At 42.5% G+C, this 7892-nt stretch overlaps 1 protein-coding gene across 1 annotated transcript in view; it reads left to right on the top strand.

Moving 5' to 3' along the window:
* LOC102754470 (hyaluronan synthase 1-like) overlaps positions 1 to 7892 on the top strand; it is a 46983-nt gene that overhangs the window by 7287 nt on the left and 31804 nt on the right. The window lies entirely within an intron of this gene.

Here is a 7892-nt window from a genome sequence, read left to right as displayed (position 1 = left end):
TCTCCACTGTTCCCCAAAGCCTTTCTCCTAAACTCACTGCAAATTGACTTAGGTCCTGAGCACACCACGGACTGTGCTCCCCTTAAGGAGGCCTATGGCCTCCATGTCACCACCCCAGTGTGCCTTCTCGGTCTTATCCTGATATTTTAGTGACATGAGACCCATAAACCACTTCCTCCTTCTTAAAACACATTTTTTATGCCTTTAGATGGTAAGATGCACACACTTTGGTTGTCTTTATAGCTCTGTTGGCCACTTCAGCTCAGTATTATTTACTCTCTTTGTCTCCTCTAATTTTTAAAAACATTTAGTATTGAAAGTATTACGGATGTTCCCCCTTTCCCCCTCCTTCCCCCTCCTCCTGGTTCCCACCCCACCCCAGGCCTTTACCACCCTATTGTCTGTGTCCATAAATAGTGCATATATGCATGTAAGTTCTTTGATTAATCTCTCCCAGGCCCCCTTCCTTTCTTCTCTCTGAGATTTGTCAGTCCGTTCCATGTTTCCATGCCTCTGGTTCTAATTGTTCATTTTCTTTTATTCATTGGATTTCTTGTTCATTTATTTTGATTTTTAGATTCAATGGTTGAGATATGCATTTATTGACATTTTATTGTTCTTTTTTATATTTTTTTTATTTCAGATAGAGGAAGGGGGGAGAGAGAGAGAGAGAGAGAAACATCCATGTGAGAGAGACACATGGATTAGTTGCCTCCCACACTCACCCTTACCAGGGCTGGTGAACTTGCAACAGAGGTACCCTTGACCGGGAATCAAACCCATGACCCTTTGGTCCACAGGCCTATGGTCTAACCTGTGAGACAAACTGGCCAAGGCTGAGTTGTAAATTTTGATGTGGCTGTGAGAGGAGGCGAGTACCACTTTCACCTATGCTGCCATCTTGACCTGAAGCCTCTTTCTCCTCTAAATTTAACTCTAAATGTTGTGGTGTTCCTGCCTCCTCTGTTCTCTACTTGTTCCATAGGCGATGTCATCCAGTCTCATAGCTTATAACATTATACTCATAACTTCTGATCTATGTAATCAGCTTCTCCGCAGAGTTCTCGCCTGATGTGTAACCATCTGACACTTGACATCTCCCTATGACAGTGGTTCTCAACCTGTGGTTCGCAACCCCTTTGGCGGTTGAACGACCCTTTCACAGGGGTCGCCTAAGACTATCCTGCATATCAGATATTTACATTACGATTCATAACAGTAGCAACATTACAGTTATGAAGTAGCAATGAAAATAATTTTATGGTTGGGTCACAACATGAGGAACTGTATTTAAAGGGCCAGAAGGTTGAGAACCACTGCCCTATGGGAATCCCATAAGCACCCCAAACATAACATTGCCTAAACCCAACTCTTAGTTCTTCCGCCCTCTCATATCTGCTACTCACCCAATATTCTGTGTCTATTTGGAAACAAAACATTCAGTAATTGAATTTCCAAATATAATACTTATCCTTGATTTGCTTTTCCCTGACCATCCAATCCAGGCCAATCAATTCTATTTACAAAGCAACTGAGTTGGCACCTGGAATCATTTTTATTACCATTACCCTGTCCCTGGTCCTTGTCTGACTGTTTATTCACACTAGCTTTTTCTAACCACTGATGCTGCACCCCCACCTCCACCCCAACCCATTCTCCAGACACAAGCTAAATGATCTTTTATAAACACAGATCATAGCATGACATTATTCTGTTCAACACCCTCCAATGGCTTCCTAACTTACTCAAGCTCACCAAGCACTCGTGGATCTTCCCTGAGTGACCCTCAGACCTCACACATCTGCGGTCCTCTCTCACCTGCTGTCCTCTTTCACACTGTGATGGATCCACACTGAATTCCTTTGATTTCTTGAACATGCCAACCTCATTGCCATCTCAGGGCTTTTGTACCCCCTGTTGCTTCTGCCTACTATGCTCTTTCTTTCAAGTTTCCCACATGTGGCTCTTTCTGAATATTCTTAGCTTAGATAATACATTATCAGAGAGGTCTTTGCTGACTCACAATGTAAAGCAGCTACCCCAGGTACAGTCTGTCTCACTAGGTACTGTTCTTGTTTATTTGTCCATTTATTTATTTTTATTCTAAACACCCTCCACATGAGTACATACGCTGCAAAGATTACCAAGGCTTTTCAGTACTGTATTTCTACAGTCACTCTGTCCAATAAAAACATAAATGCAAGCCACTTACGTGACTTGCATTTTTTTTACAAAGTAAAAGAAATCAATTTTAGTAATATATTAATTAATTTCATTTTTTACCTTTAAATTATTTTAATTGATTTTGAGAGGGAGAGAGAAAGTCATCGATCAGCTGCCTCCTGCATGCTGCCCACCGAGGACTAAGCAGCAACTTGCGTATGTGCCCGGACCAGGAATCGAACCGGCAATCCCTCAGTGCATGGGACGACACCCAGCCACCTGGGCCACACTGGTAGGGCTACATTAATTAATCTTAATAGTATTTTTATTTAACCCAACATTTCAAAAAATATGATTTGAACATGTAACTAATATAGGAATTACCACTAAGATATTTTGTATCATTTTTGTACTAAGTCTTGAATATACGAAATTCATTTTTGACTACAACACCTCTCAGGTCAGACTAGCAAGAACTCAATAATCATATGTGGCAAGTAGATTCTTATTGGACATTCCAGCTCTAGTGCTCAGGAGGTATCTGCCACAGAGTAGATATTCAAATAATAATTTTTAAATTATCAGGCTTCCAACTTACCACCAGCTGAGACCCTGTTCCTGTGGCCAGTTCCTGTGTTCCTGTGGAGTCACTCAGGCAGGAGCTTCAGCAGATGCTTTATTGAAGGGCAAGGGGCAGGGACGATGGGGCTGGGATCAGTCAGGTGACAGAAACTCAGAGCTTTTTTCAGTTCCCATAAGTCACTCTCGATATAGCGTCAGCATGCTATCCTTAGAAACGTAATGTCTGAATGTTCCCCTCGCCTCCCACCTTCTGTGGGAGACAGGAGTTCAATCCTCTAAATATCAAAGGGCTGGGTGTCCTGGCCCTTTCTCTTTCAGAGATTCAGGGAAATGAAAGGAACAAGTACTGAGGTGAGAATAACTTGAGGCAAACAAACAACAAAACCAGAGATGATGGTTAAACAACAAATTGTTTCTCTACTCACATACCACTTCTGCCACCAAATGTGTGGGTTGGTTCTCCATGGAGAAATTCTCCAGTTCTCCGTGGACCTGAACTGGGTATCCTACAATTCAGGCTGACACTGTCTCTCTGGAATTAGGGCCAGAGTCCACAAGGTAATGGGCTCAATGCCAGAGGCTGCTATCACTTGCGTTAACAATTGCAAATCCCAGGTTGCGAACTGTACTTCTAATTGAGCAGCTATAAGTCAGGTGTTGTCCTGACCCTCTCCTTTGGTTTGATAATTTGCTAGAATGGCTCATAGAATTCAGGAGGACAAATTACATGTCTGCCAGGTTATTATAAAGGGTACAACTCAACAAAGCTAAGTGGAAGAGATACACAGGGCAAGGTATAGGGGAGTGTATGCAAGGACCTTCCATGTTCTTTCTGGGAACACCAGCCTCCCTATGTTGATGTGTTCAATAATGTAGAAGTTCATCAGATCTCATTATTCAAGAGTTGTTATATCCTAGCTGATGTGGCTCAGTGATTGAGTATTGACCCATGAACCAGGAGGTCACGGTTCAGTTCCTGGTGGGGCAGATGCCAGGGTTGTGGGCTTTATCCCCCGGTAGGGGCCGTGCAGGAGGCAACCGATCAATCATTCTCTCTCATTGATGTTTCTATCACTCTCTCCCTCTTCCTTTTTCTCTCTAAAATCAATAAAAACTTATTTTTAAAAAGAGTTACATTATAGAGCTTACTCTCCAGCCTCTCTTCCATCTCCCCTTCCCAGAAGTTGGTGTGTGAAGTTAAAGGTTCCAAAGCTTTCATCACTTGGTCCCATTGAGGCTATTTAACTCACCTCATTAGCAAAAATTTTGGAGTGATCAAAAGAGCTCCTCATTGCCCTGCCCTGTGTAGCTAAATGGTTAGAGCATCAGCTCATTCGTCAGAGGGTCATGGGTTCGATTGCCGGTAAGGGCACGTACTAGGTTGCAGGTTAGATATCCAGCCCCAGTTGGGACACATGTGGGAGACAACCAATCAATGTGTCTCATTCACATCAATGTTTCCCTCCCTCTCTCTCTTCTCTTCCCCTCTCCACTCCCTTCCACTCTCTCTGAAAATCAATGGAAAACAATATCCTCAGGTGGGGATAAAAAAGGGGGGGGGCTCCTCATGAATAAAATAAGACCCTCCCATTCATTACTCAAGAAATTGCAAGGGTTTTAGTCTTGTCCATAGACCCTGGGACAAAGACCAAATAGGTTTCTTTTTTAAACCACAGTTGTGCTAAAATAAACAATAATCAAGAATACCCACCCAGCCAGCATGGCTCAGTGGTTGAGGGTCCTGTGAACCAAGAAGTCATGGTTCGATTCCTGGTCAGGGCACAGGCCCGGGTTGCAGGCTCAATCTCCGGTAGGGGGTGAGCAGGAGGCAGCCGATCAATGAGTCTCTCTCATCATTGATATTTCTCTCTCCCTCTCCCTTCCTCTCTGAAATAAATAAAAATATGTATATTACCAAAAAAAAGGAGAACACCCAACACCATCACCAAGATTGATCTTCTAACCTTGCTCCTGAATGAGATAATTTGTGAGTCTGCGGAAATGGGCCCTTTCTGAGTTTTAAGTACCATCACAGTTTGCTATAGTGTTGTTCTCAAACCCAGTGGATACAACCATGGAGAAAAGTGGAGAGATAGTAAACAAGCATCCAAGAGAAAGAGATAAAGACAATTTTTTCCCCTCAAATCACTGTACAATTGGTTGTTTTCGGGTATAAGTTACAGCAAACCTGTGAATCACTTAAACCATGAAGACATTTATTATTTTTTAAAAATTGGAAGGAGGTAGGTTCTTGAGTCTGAATAAGAATTGAGTTGCCCTAGCTGGTTTGCCTTAGTGGATAGAGCACTGGCCTGTGGACTGAAGGGTCCCAGGTTCAATTCCGGTCAAGGGCACATGCCCAGTTGTGGGCTGGATGCCCAATAGGGGGTGTAAAGGAGGCAGCCAATCAATAATTCTCTCTCATCATTGATGTTTCTGTCTCTCCTTCTCCATCTCTGAAATCAATAAAAAAATATTTTTTAAAAATTGAGTTAATCCTTCTCTATTATCCTATTGGGTTTTTTTTGGTGATTCCTTGAACATGTCCACAGAGTGGCTGCTACTGTTCCAGACATCACATCTACATAACTTTTAAGCCAGAAAGGAGGGAATTGGGCAGAAAAATGGACTCTATTCACATACCCTCTCATTTAATGAAGAAGGAAAATCTTTCTAGATGCAAATAGGACCTCTTCTTATCTTCCATTGGCAGAACTGAGTGACATACCCATCTGTAGCTCAATCTGTGGCAAAATTAAAAAATTTTTGGTTGACTGAATTGGCTTGGATGAAGGTATATTGCCACCTGAATAAAATGGAGTTCATTTATCAAGGAGCAAGGGGTTGTAGAGATTAATCAGTCATGGACTCTACTCTGGAGAAACTGACCAAGGATATGGAGATATTAGAGAGTGAAGTGCTTAATTACCAAAGAGTGGGGTATAAGTAGTAATAGGGAGATTCTTAGGTCATTATGGGACCCCCCGGAAGGAAGAGCTAACTCATACTGACAGGGTTTAGGGTCACTTCCTGGAGGAGGTAACACCTCCAGTGATGGCGAACCTTTTGAGCTCGGTGTGTCAGCATTTTGAAAGCCCTAACTTAACTCTGGTGCCGTGTCACATATAGAAATTTTTTGATATTTATTATCATAGTAAAACAAAGACTTAACAAAGAAAAATCAACCAAAAAAATGAGTTCATGTGTCACCTCTGACACGTGTGTCATAGGTTCGTTATCACTGGTCTATGGTGTTTATAGCATGACTGGATGCCATGGTGCATTCATCAATAATGAGAAGTTTGGCCTTTTTAATGGATTTAACAACTTCACTCTATATTGAGTCTAAAAATTGAAGTTCCATTTAATGGAATTGGTAATTTATATTGGGAATGAAAGGTGCTTCCACCGAGAGGTAAATTTGCAGCAATTCCTGCAGACGCTGTGGGTAAAACAGTAACACCATGACCTCTAATATAATGTATTAAAACTTTATAAAGATATGTTTTTCCACCCCCTTGGAGACTGGATGGCTATAGGGAATGAATAAAGAAGGAGGGCTCTTTTGTTTGTTTGTTTGGTTTTTGTTGTTAATCCTCACCCAAGGAAATTTTTCCATTGATTTTTAGAGAGAGTGGAAGGGAGGGAGTGGGGAGAGACAGAGAAACATCAATGTGAGAGAGACACATTGATTGGTTGCCTCCCACACATGCGATGGAATCTGCAACCCAGGTATGTGCCTTCGATGAGGGATTGAACCCATGACCCTTCCGGGGGTGGGCCGATGATCTAGACATTGAGCCATAGTGGCCATGGCAGGAGGACTCTTTATGAGTCCCACATTTCTTTAGTGCAGTTCCAGTTACTATTAGTACATAATAAACTACTCAGAAACATAGTTATGTAAAACAACTGTGTAGGGGAAAACTCAGTTCTTCCCCACTGTGTGTGTGTCTCCTTTACTTTGACCTAGGACACTTCTGGTCATGCAAAGCGTGTGGAGTCCGCCCTGCCCTCAACAACAACAAGCACGTCTCCTCCTCCAGCTGGGTGTCCTACAATTGAACTCAATTCTGGAGATTGCATCAAATCCCACAGATTAAGGGCTGAGTCTCACATGACTGACCACCCTTCTTCCACCCACACTTCAGATGTCAATCACAAGTTCATGTTGTCCCTTGTGCTTCTGACCAACCAGCTACAGATCAGAGGTTTCAATGACGCCCTCCATGGGTTTGATTAGTTTGCGGAACTCAGGGAAACACTTAACACTTATCAGTTTATTAAAGGACATGATAATACAGATGAAGGCCAGGTGAAGACATACATAGAGTGACGTCGGGGCACAGGCACTTCTGTCCCCATGCAGTTAGGGTGCATCGTCAACCTCCTGCTGTGGACATGTTCACCCACCTGGAAGCTCCCTGAATTGTGTGCTATCAGGATTGTATGAAGGCTTTCTCACGTAGGCATGACCAAGTATTAAGTCCATTTCCAGCCCCTCTCCCCTCTCTGGAGAATGGGGGTTGGCAGGACTAGTTGAAAATTCCAAGCTTCTAATCATGGTCTGGTTTTCCTGGTGACCAGGCCCCATCCAGAGCCCACCCACAGTCACCTCTATTCGAACTAAAGATGCTCCTATTGCTCTTATCACTTTAGAATTTATAAGGTTTGAGGAGCTCTGTGCCTGGAAAGTGCATAGTTTCTGTTGAGAAATCAGCTGACAGTCGTATGGGTACTCCCTTGTAGGTAACTGACTTTTTTTTTCTTGCTGCTTTTAAGATTCTCTCTTTGTCTTTTGCTCTTGGCATTTTAATTATGATGTGTCTTGGTATGGTCCTCTTTGGATTCCTTTTGTTTGGTGTTCTCTGCGCTTCCTGGGCTTGTAATTCTATTTCTTTCACCAGGTAGGGGAAGTTTTCTGTCATTATTTCTTCAAATAGGTTTTCAACATCTTGCTCTCTCTCTTCTTCTGGCACCCCCATCATTTGGATGTTGGTACACTTGAAGTTGTCCCAGAGGTTCCTTACACTATCTTCACATTTTGGGATTCTTTTTTCTTTTTGCTCTTCTGCTTGGGTATTTTTTGCTTTCTCGTATTTCAAATCATTGATTTGATTCTCAGGATCCTCTAGTCTGTTTATGCC

Source organism: Myotis davidii, unplaced genomic scaffold, assembly GCF_000327345.1.
Source record: "Myotis davidii unplaced genomic scaffold, ASM32734v1 scaffold2053, whole genome shotgun sequence".
In the NCBI taxonomy this organism is placed as follows: domain Eukaryota; kingdom Metazoa; phylum Chordata; class Mammalia; order Chiroptera; family Vespertilionidae; genus Myotis; species Myotis davidii.
This window is presented reverse-complemented; position numbering and strand designations above follow the sequence as displayed.